The following is a 14,961-nucleotide window of genomic DNA, read 5'->3' as shown; positions in this document are numbered from 1 at the left end:
CGCCCTTCCGGATCGGGGCGGCTCCTAGCTGGCTCCATAGGTCACGGCTCGCACGACGCGCGCGGCTGCCGCGCCGGGGATCGAGGGCGGATTCAGATCGTAGCGACCTTTTCAGGCTCCCTCCTAGGATCTACACCTACTTGCTGGTCGCTGCTAGCTGCTAGCTGCTAGCCTGCTACTGTAAAATGCACACGGCAAAATCGTGTGTTCGAGTAAGTGACGTTTTTTTTTCCTTTACATCGATGCGTGGTTTGTTGGACGCTAGCTGGAGCAGAACCGAGGTAGCACGGACGGAGGTTTGCGTGTCTTGTGACGGTAGGAGACAGGGACCAAATCAAGAGGCCCTGAACCCAACTCGCTGCTGCTGCTGGCCTACTCCCCGTACATGTCGAGGTCACAGGTCAGGGACCGAACGAACACCGGCCGGCGGCACAGAACCCAGCGCTAGCTGCAGCGCAGACGGTCGCGAAGGCCGACACGTACGTTTCCTGGGCCAGCGACCCAGCGTACACAATACACATCCTCTAGGCTCTAGCTCCTCTTTCCTGCAGTACATCACATGCATGCATGCTCCGCGCAGCTAGCTACGATATTGGTCGCCCTGTACAGAGTCACAGTCAGAGATAGGGTTCTGGAATTTATGCGTCACAAGAACCTGTACGTCGGAGTTTATGCGTCACAAGAACCTGCTAGCTAGCTAGGTCTGACGAACAATAATGCCCAGTTAATTTGCATCATGCCACCAACTGATTGCCCGCCTATGTTGCACCGATTCCGACACGCGTGTCGGACACGACATGTGTCGGACACCCCGTGTCGTTGTTTTCTTAAAAATGTCGATACGGCGACACGGCATCATATATATATATATAATCATGACACCAAATCTCAGCAAATAGAAAAGAAGGGGGGGAGATAGAAGGGAACGGAATGGTCCAGCCCAACTTAGACCAATCCCGTCCTTCCCTTATTCCCATTGCAGCCCACTGGAGCTAGGGCTCCATTTTACTCCCGCACACAAACTGCTCATCTCCAACTCCACCCCTTCCTACATGGCCGCCGCCTCACTCAACCTCACCAATGGCGCTCAGCTTGGCCATCTCCCTCCAAGCACCCGCTCGTTGCCTCCCTCCGCGCGCTCAACGGCCGAGGATGCGGACCTCGGCAGCTGCGCGATGGCCTCCCTTGTACTGGTGGGGGGGGGGGGGGCGGCGAGGACGAGGCCCTGCGACGAGCGCGACGATGGCGGGCGCGCTGCTGCCGCGCCTCCAGCCGGGCTGCGCGCGCGAGGTGGAGGCCCGCGCAGGGGAGGCCAGCGTGAAGGATAATGGGGCAGCGGAGGGTTAAGGGAGGGGTAGGCGGCAGTATCGCGTAAGTATCGGCTCCGTGTCGTTGAAGTATCGGTTAGCAGAATTATTTATTTTAGAGGTTCGATTATTCGACACTCCTTCGACACGTATCGGTGTCGGACACGGTGTTCGAGTCCGACACGTGACTTCAGGGGCGTGTCGGTGTAACAGAGTTGCCCGCGTGCGTGTTCACCGTTCAGTGCTCCGCACTCACCGGAGACGGAATCGGAGATCGATAGATCCCGGCCCAGCAAGAAAAGGTTTGACGATACGTGGGCATATCGTGCCCCATCCGAAAGACAACAACACTCTGTTTGCTTCATCTTTGCTGCATACAGCCAATAGTATTTCTCTCACACACAAAACCAGCACCAGCCAGCCAGCATCAGCCAACTAATAATACTTTTCTCTCATAAAAAATCAGCACCAGCCACCAGTACCAGCCAGCCGAACACAGTGCAAGTGCACCGACAAGTCGTTGGAAGATTATCGACCATTATTGCAAGATGGCAGATGGAAACGTTTTGCTTCGAGGCAATAAACTTACAAAAACGCGGCCGGAACGTATGTACTACTAGAATAAATGATGCCAGGACCCCGGCCTGCAAGAGTCGCTCGTACTCGTACTCGTACGTACGCACGCAGACGCAGCTACTACGCTGCTTGGCTGTTTCAGTAGCTATCAGCAGCAGGGCTCACGAGCGCATGCCGGCCTCCAACTGGATCGACCTGACCTGACAGCGGTCGTGAGATACTACAATACAACCAGGGACGACGTGCTTTGCAGATGCGGCTCCGTCATCGCTGCTGCTGGTTGGATCCTAGATCGCTATTCGCTTGGGGGTGTGTAATTAATAAACCAGCTTAATTTAGCTTAGCATGCATGTGACTCCTTGTTATATGCGAGTTAATGATGCTGGGATCACAAGGCGACGTACGGCCTCGCCACTTTGGGCGTGTTTAGATGAAACGCAAAAAATTTTTGCGATGGAATCTTACTAATTTAAAGTACTAAATGAAGTCTATTTATAAAATTTTTTGCACAGATGGGTTGTAAATCGCGAGACGAATCTAATGATGAAAATTAATCCATGATTAATCCATAATTAGCGGATGGTTATTGTAGCATCACTGTTGCAAATCATGGATTAAGTAGGCTCATTAGATCCGTCTCGCGATTTACAGCCCATCCATGCAAAAAGTTTTGTAAATAGACTTCATTTAGTACTCTATGCATATGTCCAAATATTCAATGTGACATTTTTTTGTTTTACTAGGTTTACGGGTTGGGATCTAAAAGGCTTTTGTCAGTTTGCCGGCGCGTTCTGCTGCTGCTTGTTCTTTTTTTAAAAAAAAAAATTACATGCTGCTTGTTCTTTGACAGCGCTGCAGCATGCAACTCTAGCTGGCGGCTGGCGCGGCGCGCTAGCTAGACAGGTGGCTATTTTCCTTTGTTTTTCTTTTTTTTTCTCCCTACCTCAAACAACCCTGCTGTCAACCTTGCTGTCAGGGTGAAATAGCAGAGATGATTATATTGGTACCTGGCGAGAATAGAGTGTTTATTACCTGTTGCTGATGTTGGTGTTATTAGTTAAAGAAAGATGATATATATGTACCTATAGATGATGTATGTAGCCACATTTGTTTTCTACCAAAGTTTTTTTTTTTGAAGAAACCCCTCTGTCTAGGGTTGTAGAGAGTAGAGACAGAGAGGTATTGCCCCCATCTTCTGTTCTGAATTGAACAAATATAATAAAGCCATTTTGGACGTTGACATTGGCATGCTACACACATCTCATATATTGGAACCATACGAAGCATACCGTATCTGTCCATGGTGTGCTGTAGCTATCGTGCCAAGAGCAAGTGATGAGCACCATGCATGCTTATCTCTTATGTTTGGATCACAGTCTCTTCACACTAGAGGACAATAATGACCACAGATGTGAGATGGTCCTCATACACATACTACACCAGAGGGCAGATGACATCTGCTACATAGGTTCAGATTAAAGAAAGAAAGTCTCTCACATACACTTAGCTATTCTCTACACACACATACGGTGGCATAGTGTCAGCCACCGCCTCACCGATTATCGCACTACCGGAATTCCAAATTTTGCAAAGGACAGATCCCACTCGGCAAAATCTTTGCCGAGTGTAACACTCGGCAAAGACTCACAGCAAAGTTGACTTTGTCGAGTGTCGGATTTCGGACACTCGGCAAAGGCTTTGCCGAGTGCCTTGATACTCGGCAAAGCAGCCACGTGGCGCCACCCTGGGCCGGCGCTTTGCCGAGTTCTGGCACTCGGCAAACTTTCAAATCTTTGCCGAGTGCCAGTACTTTAGCACTCGGCAAACTAGCTGCGCTACTAACCTGTGCAAGCCACTTTGCCGAGTGTTTTGGCTTAAGCACTCGGCAAAGTGGCCAATTTTTATTATTTTTATTTTTTTCTCTGTTTTTCGATACAAATATAACAAAAATATATATAAATGTAGGGGTCATTACAGTCAGTTATTATAATAAATATATAATTGACAATTACAAGAATGACATCGATACAAATAACACAAGTCCATTACATATATCACAAGTCCAATACATAACACGAGTCCGATACGTATAATAAGTCCGATACGCAGAATATAGTCCAATACATAGAATAGTCCATCACATATATCACAAGTCCGATACATAACACAAGTCCATCACATAGAATATTGTCCGATACGTATAATAAGTCCAATACATTAGTAGGTGAAGATAGGTCCTAATCCCACCCGACCATGCGTAGATGCGGTCAGCTTCCATGATCCACTCCTATCCGAGACAGAATTTTGGCAGCACCTCCCCACTGTTCTCCAGATACACGTTCTGGAAGGAAGTTTGTGTATCCGAAGAACACCGGGGAGATGATGCCGAAACCCAGTCTCGGATAGGAGCGGACCATGAAAACTGACCGCATCTACGCATCCTCGGGTTGATACAGTTATAGATATGCAAAGATATGCATATCTTCAACTGTATCTATTCTGAACAGGAGACACCTAACTATGTTTCATGATCTATGAACATTAACATGCAAATGGACGGTGACGGTGCTTACAGCGGGTCGGCGGTGTAGGCGTGGCCGGCTTGGTGTGGACTCGCGGTTCAAGCTTCTCGTCGAGCACCTCCACTAGGCCCTGCAAAACCAGGTAGCCCCTAGGCCCTGCAAAATCACCAATGTCAGCTTCAAATTTTGGCAGCACCTCCCCTGCTTGGGGAGGTTACAAAACCTGCAACAAAAGAGCGGCACGATGATCGGCAACCACATATACGGCTAACCAATTTTCAATTAATACTAATTACAACCAAATTTAAATACAACTAAATCTAACTAAAACTAAATCTAACTAATTCTAACTAAAACTAAATCTAACTAACTAATAACTAATTGTAACTAACTAATAACCAATTCTAACTATTTCTAACTAATACTACCTAATATAGATTATTAATAATTATATATATATATATATAAAAGAAAAAACCTTACCTCACTGCCGTCAGCAGCAGTGTGTGGGGAGACCGCCGGCGTAGGGGCCGGGGAGGATGGCCGCGGTCGGGGGCCGGGGAGGAGCACGCGCGGCAGCGGCCTGCTGGCAACGGGGAGGAGGACGTGCGGCGGCGCGTCGCCGCGGGGCCCGGGGAGGAGGGCCGGGGTCCGGCCGGTGTCGGGAAGGAGGCCCAGGGTCAGGGGTTGGGGAGGAGCAAGCCCGGCGGCGGCCGCCGCCCCCGTAGAGGACGACGCGCGGCGGCGCGGGGGCCGGGGTGACGGCGTGGGACGGCGGCGTGGCGCGGGGGCCGAGGCAACGGGGCCGGGGACGGCGTTGAAAGGCCCTTGTTTGGTTTTGGTAATTGAGTGACAACTTAGGTGGACTAATAAGTGTTTATGTTGAGATACACAGGAAATTAGTCCACACAAAGACACTAGTATGAGCAACATGTGCCATGGTGGAGAAATGGCTAAGGGATTGATGCTATGCTCATATAGTGTGATCGAGGAGCTCATTGCATATGAGACATGACATGGAGTCATGTGACCAAAGTGGAGAAGATCAAGACAATGCTTGGCTTGATGGACCGGTTGCAATAGGAGAAGGGCAAGTCAAGGCTTTGAAGCGATGGACCGCGAGGCGGTGAAGCTTGGGCAAGATTTGGCGCCAATGGACCGAGGCAACGGTGAAGAGCGAGCAAGGTCAAGATCGATGGACCAAAGAGGTCATGTGATGATATGGAGTGGATCATATCATTCAAGGAAGATCAAGCCAAGTGTTGACTCATGAAGATGATCAAAAGGCTTGATGGAGTTTGGTGCTTGTGTGGCATCAATATTTGGAAAGATGAAATGGAATGCGCAAGGCAAAGGTATGACTTGTAGGGCATTTCATTTCACCGGTCAAAGGTTGTGTAGAGAAGTGCATGACCGGATTTAGGATAGATGGCCGTTCTATCAAGAGGGGCAAACTTGTTTGCATATCGGTCATCTAGTGCCACTTGAGCGATCTAACATTGCAATGTAGCTAGGATCGAGTGGCGTGGTGAGATCAAGTGAAAATCCTTTGAAAATGATTGTGAAATGCTAACACACATGCACATGGTGTTGTTCACGTGGTTGTGTTGGCACATTTGCAAAGGAGAAAGAGTTGGAGTTGTTGTTGATCAACATTGGGAAGTAAGAAAGGTTTTTCGGTGTTCTCCGGAAATTAGATGGCTCTTGGAGTGGAATACTGCTTTGATCCATTGTGTTTTGGATCAAGTATTCAGTTGGGTTGTGTAGCCCTCTGAATTAGCTTTCCATAGAGTCCAAGATCACCTAATTTGGACTTCGGAGCTAAGAGTTATGGCCGTTTTACCGAGGTACATTTCTGCTGGAAATAGACCTGCGGACGGTCCGCTAGACCTGCGGACGGTCCGCCCTTGAGTGGCGGACGGTCCGCCGTTATCTCGGTTGAGCTCAAACAGAACCGTTTTTGGCTCTGTGGGTGGTCCAAAATGACCTGCGGACCGTCCGGTCCATGGGGGCGGACGGTCCGCCTTTAAAAGCTGAAACGGGCGCAGAAACTTGGTTGTTCTGTCTTGGGTGCCCAAAATGACCTGCGGACCGTCCGGTCCTTGGGGGCGGACGGTCCGCCTCCTACTGAAATTTCTGGGACAGAAACACTGCGGTTTCTGTGTGTGCTCATGTTTTGAACTGCGGACAGTCCGCCCCTGGGGAGCGGACAGTCCGCCGGTAACTTCCAGATTTAGTCAGAGACGTTTGCAAATCGGTTGGTTCGAAGTTTTGAACCGCGGACAGTCCGCCCCAGGGGCGCGGACAGTCCGCTCGGGGCTCTAACGGTCGACTCTGACACATAATCATTGCAGTTCTAGCCGTTGGTTTTAAATGGCGGACGGTCCGGTTTTTGTGAGGCGGACAGTCCGCGAAAACTCAGTTTTCACGGGATTTGAGTGTAACGGCTAGTTTGGGGCCTCCCTCTATAAATAGAGGGTGTGGCCGGCCATTTGAGATGGCTTAGCACCTTGGGGACTTAGTGTCCATGTGTGAGAGTGCTTGAGAGCCCTCTACTCACTCTAACTTGATAGTAATCATCCGATCGAGTGAGAGAGCGATTCTAGTGCGATTGCTTTGAGAGATTGCATCGAGTGGCACTAGGTGATCGTGTTGCAAGCCGGTGTGCTTGTTACTCTTGGAGGTTGCCACCTCCTAGACGGCTTGGTGGCAAGAGGCTCCGTTGAAGCCCGCAAGAAGATTGTGCGGTGCTCCGGAGAAGAGATTGTGAGGGGTATTGTGCTCACCCCGCGGGAGCCGCGAAGAGCAACTCTAGTTGAGCGAGACTTGAAGAGCAACAAGTGGTTCGGCCGGATCATGTGCTAGAGCTCGGTGTGAGCACTCCACGTGGGAGAGTGTGACTTGAGAGTCACCACTAGCAAGAGGATCGGCGGCAACCTTGGAGCTTGTCTCAACGGGGATTAGCTTGGTGGCAACCAAGTGAACCTCGGGATAAAAATCACCGTGTCAACTTTGTCTACTCTTCTCGGTGGTTTGCTTTCTCCAAATCACAAGCATTGTATTTACATTCTTCTATATCTTGTGCTTGTGTAGTTGCTCTCTAGTGATTAGTTAGCTTGTGTAGCTTGCTAATCAACTTCTTGCTTGTGTAGCTAGAAGTAGAGATCCTAGTGTAACTAGTTAGCTTGTGTAGCTTAATTAGTTGCTCTTGCTTAGATTGTGTAGCTAAGCAAGTTGAGCACTTGGATTTGGATTGTGTATCCTTGTCCTTGAGCATCTAGTGAGCTTAGGTTTCGCTTTGTGCTTTTGCTCATTAGATTTGTTTAGGAGCTCCCCCGGTTTGTGTAGTACTAGTGCTTAAGCTTGTGTGACTTGGCATTAGAATTGTTAGGAGAGCTCTTACTAGCTTGGCACTCCATTTGCTTTGTGTAGGATCCTTTTGGAGGTGCCTTAGAGTCATAGTTAGAGGGGTGAAGTCTTGGCTAAGCGAATAGTTTCAATTCCGCATAAGTTTCGGTTAGCCGGCGTAATTAATTTTAGAAATGACTATTCACCCCCCCCTCTAGTCCGCCATCTCGACCCTACAAGTGGTATCAGAGCCGAGGTCTCTCATTTGTGGTCCTTACCGACCCGAGAGGATGGCGACTTATGGGTTAGATGTTGAGTGTCCACACATTTTTGATGGCACACACTTTGCACGGTGGAAAAATTGGATGATATGCAATTTTAAATTTATTTGCCCTCAAATGTGGTGGATGGTAGATGTAGGTTTATCTCATGTGTTAGATGAAGGAAATCTAACTCCAACACAAGAGAAATGCCTAGATCTAGACATTCAAGCTACTAACATCTTGTTTAGATCTTTGCATAATTGCATTCTTGGTGAGATCATGGACAAGGAAACCGCCCATGAGATTTGGAGTTATCTAAATGAAAAATATGGGGCGGCCTCCGATGATCATGATGATTATAAGACCAAGGAGGAAGTGCATGAGGATGATGAGCACATCCATGACATGGTGGTTGTGGAAGATTGCTCCACCTCATGGTCAAGTGATGACGATGATAATCAATCTACAACAAGTTCACTTGACATGATTGATGATGATTCAAGTGTTGCAAATTATGATTCTACTCCAAGCATACTTGATGATCAAGTTGGCTCATGTACGGATGATATTGCTATGTCAAGCTCATCTCCATCTCCACATTGCTTCATGTCACAAGGTGACACAAAGGTATCAAATTGCAATGTGATTGATCTTAATTCATATGATGAGCTCTTGAGTAGATATGCTAGCTTGACCAAATTATTTGAGGAAGTGTTAGCCAAAACAATCAAATTTGAAAAAGAAAACTCTTTTCTCAAAGACACATGTGAACAACAAAAGCATCTACTTTATGTCATGAGTTGTTCACATGAGGAGCTAAAATTGACTCATGAGGAGCTTAGTGTTGCTCATGAGAATTTGGTACTAGACCATGCTTTACTCACTAATAAATTTTCTAGTAAAAGAATTAAAACTAGTGAGAGCTCATCACATGGGTTAAAAGATCAATTGCAAAATATTGCTAACCCTTGTGATGTAGGAAAGAAGCATGTATCCACCTCATGTGATGATTTATTGTCTATGCCATGTACTTCACATATAGATGCTTGTTCTTCTTCTACTATGCAATATGAGACTAACCTTGTAGAAGAAAACAAAGAGCTCCAAAGTCAAGTGAAGTATTTGAGCAACAAGATAGAGAGATGGACAAAATCAAAAGTCACCCTTGAAAGCATAATCAAAAATCAAAGAAGCTTCGGTGACATGAGTGGCATTGGTTCCATCGAGAGCAAAGCCAAAGGCAAGAAATGGGGCAAAAATAAATATAATAGAAAGATGAAGAAGCAAGAAGAAATGAAGCTATCTCATTTCATGTGCTTTCAATGCCATGAGATGGGACATCTTGCAAATGGTTGCCCCAACAAAGAAAAGCTAAAGTTGAAGAAGGAAGAAGAGAAGCTTAAACATATCAAATGCTTCAAGTGCCGCACTTGGGGTCACCTCACCTCAATGTGCCCAACCAAGCAATTGGTGAAGCAACAAGAACCTCAACCAAAGCCACAAGTTGAGCAAGAGAAGGCACCCCAACCTCAAGACAAGATCAACCATGATGATCAAGTTGATGACTTGAAGATGATGAAAAAGAGAACAAGAAGGGGTGGCAAGGCAAGAGCAAGGCATCCAACTCATATTCAAGATGCCAAGATGTTGAGCAAGAACAAGATTCAAGATAAGAATCCACATGCTCACATCAAGTGCCATAGTTGTGCAATATTGGGTCACCAAGCTTCGGGTTGCCCAAACAAGCTTGAGAAGAAGGCTCAAGCAAACTATGAGAAGCAAGGCAATAAGAAGCATCAAATGAGTAAGAAAGAAAAGGCTCAACAAAAGAGAAGATGCTACTTATGCCGGGAAAGGGGACACATGGCTTATTCATGTCCCTTAGGTAACAATTCTAAGCTTATTTCAATTGATGCAAATATTATGCTTAGAAAGGATGGTAATGGTACCTCATTTGTTACTATTGCAAAACATTCCACTATTCATACTAAGGCTTTGCCAAAGTATGTTGCTCCTAACTTGAGAGGACCCAACCTAGTTTGGGTACCATCAAAACGTGGATAAATGTGTGTAGGTACCAATGACATTGGAGGCTTGACTCAATTGGTTTTATCTTGTTCATCATGTGATTGAGTCAAGTAATCGAAGCCTAGTGCTATTCTCATCCCAATGTCAAGTCAAAACAATGAAGTCCAAGTTCTACAACATACAAGTATCTTTTTCTAGTTGTGAAGATTTATTGGAAATATTTGATGGCTTGCAAATTTATTTGAGTAGAATCTCGTTTTTGGATGAAAATCTTTTTGCAAGTTGAGAAATGAGCTACTTGTCATTTGACTTCTCAAATATGACTTGAAAACTAATACTTATGGCATTTGGTTCATATATGCACTTCTTGTTTCATTTTTCTGAATTTTTAAGCCATTTATGAGTTTTCATGATTCTACTCGATTTATTTTTGAATTCTTGTTGAAACTTGCTCATATGAGTCTTTGGAAGGTTTTCATGCAATATTTGAGATTTTTGGATTTTTATATGAGCAATGATCCCAAATTGGAGTTGGATTTGAGAAAATTGGCAGAATTCAGATTTGTCAGATTTTTGGTAGCGCGGACAGTCCGCGGGTATGGGGCGGACAGTCCGCCGTTCATAAGGATTGTCCACCAGAGGCTCTGCAGAGAAGTTGTCAACCGCAGAAATTCATTGCGGACAGTCCGCCAAAGGACCGCGGACAGTCCGCCAGTGTTGGGCAGTATTTGCCAGAGGCAGTTTCAGTCGGGCGGCAGTGTGAAAATTCAAAGGCGGACGGTCCGCTAGGATATCGCGGACAGTCCGCGAATGGACAAAAAGGAGGATCCTGACAGCTGGACTTATCATGAGCTACAAAGGTATATCCCTAAGTTGATCACATTCATTTGGGTGCATATGAGATGTTTGAATTAGATATATATGCTCGTGTTGCTTGCTATAAGATGTTTGAATGGATTAAATGCTTAGTATTCAAAATTGAGTTAATTTGAATGGATATGATCATGAGATGACATCTAGTATGCGATATAATTGAATATATGTCTTGTGAGAGTATTCAAACAAGTTGACATCAAGTTTGATTCAATTTGATGAAGTATAGCTCAATTGCTCAAAATCTGTCCTTTATTGAAAATCTGAGTAAGCTGAGAAGATAGCCATAGTTGGATGATCAAATCTATTTGGATTGGCTTGAAATTTGGTGTGCATGCCCTACACTTATGATACTAGTTGCTGTACAAATATCATGAGAATATGATGAGGGGTACTTCGGTTTTGGAGTGGATCTTTTCAATGAATGTGCAGCAGTTTTCAGCATACACCTATGAGTGAAAATGTGAAATCTGGTAGCAATCAAGAAATGCATTGAAGCTCAAATTTTTATGGCCGCTATATGACTTAGTGTCACACATCTCCACAAAATTTTGTGGCAATTCAACTTGTACTTCGAGAGATGTGATGTATTCTTTGAGAAGTACAAAATCTGCCAGAAAAGTGACAAATATTGGATTGATCTTGAGTCACTTAAATTGAAAGGTCCTTAAGTTGAAATCATCTTTACAAATAGTTGAGGAACCTAGATTTGGTTTTGAGAAGAGCTAGAAGCATGAAAATTATTGGGTCACACTTTTGGGACTTAATTGAAAGATCAAGACCAAGCTCAAGAAGAAAGAAAAGGACTTAAAGAAAGATGTGAAGATTTTTTCATCATGACAAGTCCATAGTTTGATCAATCAATCAAAGCCATTCAAGTGAGTGTCAAGAATGGTTCTTGGAGAGATCACTTCTCCCTGGAGAGGGGCCGGGCCGCCCAAAAGTGGGATGGACAAGCAAGGTGCTTGGAAGGCCGACATGGAAGTGGTAATCTAGAGTCATTGGAGATGCTTAGTTGAAGCTATCAAATGGGTTGATCAAGAAAAGCAAGCATCACCTAACAAAAGAGAGATTCATGATAGTTCAAGTATATTCAAGTGGTATTCTCTCAAACAAGTAAAGATCAAAAAGAAGAAGCAAGCCAACCACTATAAGATAGTGCACTTGATTATAAATAATTCTCAATTCATATGGGTGAAGGATGGTTTTCATATTGGCATTCATTGTCTTCACCAAGCTATTATAATTGGACTTCATGATACTAGTTGGAGAGCTAAATTGGAATCTAATGACTATCCTCTACTCCAACATAGCAAGGTGAAATTGCTTGACATATGCATTCATACTATGCTAAGGACATGATTAATGCATATAGTCATATATAGTGATCATTCATGAGAAATAAAATAAATTTAAATATTTTATGATGCCACTATTGCTTCTATGCTTGATATGATCTAGTGGTAACATATGACATGTTCATGAGCTAGTAAACCCAAGTAGTTGATCTAGAAAATGAGCTTTCAAGTGTTTAACTCAACATTGTCAAGATAACCCTTAGAATGAGGTGTGAAGAAGCTTGTCATTGGTTCAAACCGAGTTGAATTATTTGGGCAAGTAGTCTAGATCAAGTCAAAAAGAAAGAAGCTCATGGAAACAATCTAGTTCAAGAATTGGTTATCAATGTCAAATTCCACAAGGTGATCCATCATGATTTTACAAGTGATACTAGATTCAACAAAAGGTATATCATTGTATCTCTACAAGTGATATACATGGTCATACAAGTAGTATTCATTCAAGTAGATCTAGTGCAATAATGTTGGTTCCACAAGTGATCCTCAACTTTAAGTGATCAATTCAAATCAAGAAAGCTATCCTCATCAAGAAGAGCTCTAGATTCAAGTAGATTGACAAAACTCTTTGACATAGGGGGAGGAGCCCCACTACAAAGTATCAAGGTCAAGGATCCTACTAGTATCCTACATGTGGCATTTCAAGGTGATCTTCATGCTTCCACATGTTGTTACAAGTGGTGTCGATTCCAATCAAATTGAAAGTGTCCATCAAAAATGAAGATTCAAGACTCAACCATCTACCCAAGTCCAACTCTTTGTATCAAACCACAAACGCTTCTTATGATTGCCTACAAGGGGTATTCAAGTGATAACCCTATAAGTACAAGAGGTACAACCTCAAGTGGTAGCCATTGATCTTCACATGGCCAATTTCATGTGGCTTCGGCCCTTTTTATGGTCATTGATGACAAAGGGGGAGAGAAATGAACAAAGATATGAATTATCCTTGGATGACAAAGGGAGATGAGATGAGAGTGCAATCATGGACATGGATCAAGAGGAGCAATATTGAGGAGGATCAATATTCTTGGACAAGAGGAGCACACAAGTAGGGGGAGCAAGCTCATGAACTTAGTTGTTTGCATTTGATATGTGCATATTCATGTGCTTGCTTGCATTTGCATAAGTTTTAAAATTTATATATGCATTGCTTGTGTGTGATGTATGCTAGTCATAGAACTTAATTGATGATTTGATAACTAGCATGCATAGATTGTAGCTAGACATTTTTTTTACAAATGGATCAAGAGCCTTGCTAATATTGTTGATCTCATGAGGTATCTTGAGTTTTTGATGAATGTCTAGTTACTCATTGATGCTAAGGAATGAACTCCAAGGATGCAACTCAAATTGGTATCACGCTTCAAAGGTTTATCCTATATACCTTAGCATCACTTAGTAGTGATAACAATCCCACAAATTTCATATTTATGCATGTGTGTGAGTTTAAAACCAAATCTCTTGAGCACACATGTAGGGGGAGTTATCACTACCAAGTCGGATTTTTATGGTGCTTATCCAATCTTTACAAGTGGTCTTAATGGTGGATAAGAAACATAAAATCCAAACCAAGTTAGCTATTTACACATGTGTGAAGTGCTAGCTTGGAATATGCTTAATTTCCATATCTTTGTAGAGTTGTCATCAATTACCAAAAAGGGGGAGATTGAAAGGCCCTTGTTTGGTTTTGGTAATTGAGTGACAACTTAGGTGGACTAATAAGTGTTTATGTTGAGATACACAGGAAATTAGTCCACACAAAGACACTAGTATGAGCAACATGTGCCATGGTGGAGAAATGGCTAAGGGATTGATGCTATGCTCATATAGTGTGATCGAGGAGCTCATTGCATATGAGACATGACATGGAGTCATGTGACCAAAGTGGAGAAGATCAAGACAATGCTTGGCTTGATGGACCGGTTGCAATGGAGAAGGGCAAGTCAAGGCTTTGAAGCGATGGACCGCGAGGCGGTGAAGCTTGGGCAAGATTTGGCGCCAATGGACCGAGGCAACGGTGAAGAGCGAGCAAGGTCAAGATCGATGGACCAAAGAGGTCATGTGATGATATGGAGTGGATCATATCATTCAAGGAAGATCAAGCCAAGTGTTGACTCATGAAGATGATCAAAAGGCTTGATGGAGTTTGGTGCTTGTGTGGCATCAATATTTGGAAAGATGAAATGGAATGCGCAAGGCAAAGGTATGACTTGTAGGGCATTTCATTTCACCGGTCAAAGGTTGTGTAGAGAAGTGCATGACCGGATTTAGGATAGATGGCCGTTCTATCAAGAGGGGCAAACTTGTTTGCATATCGGTCATCTAGTGCCACTTGAGCGATCTAACATTGCAATGTAGCTAGGATCGAGTGGCGTGGTGAGATCAAGTGAAAATCCTTTGAAAATGATTGTGAAATGCTAACACACATGCACATGGTGTTGTTCACGTGGTTGTGTTGGCACATTTGCAAAGGAGAAAGAGTTGGAGTTGTTGTTGATCAACATTGGGAAGTAAGAAAGGTTTTTCGGTGTTCTCCGGAAATTAGATGGCTCTTGGAGTGGAATACTGCTTTGATCCATTGTGTTTTGGATCAAGTATTCAGTTGGGTTGTGTAGCCCTCTGAATTAGCTTTCCATAGAGTCCAAGATCACCTAATTTGGACTTCGGAGCTAAGAGTTATGGCCGT

Source organism: Panicum virgatum, chromosome 5K, assembly GCF_016808335.1.
Source record: "Panicum virgatum strain AP13 chromosome 5K, P.virgatum_v5, whole genome shotgun sequence".
NCBI lineage: Eukaryota > Viridiplantae > Streptophyta > Magnoliopsida > Poales > Poaceae > Panicum > Panicum virgatum.
The sequence above is the reverse complement of the archived record's forward strand: the minus strand, read 5'-3'. Positions refer to the sequence as shown.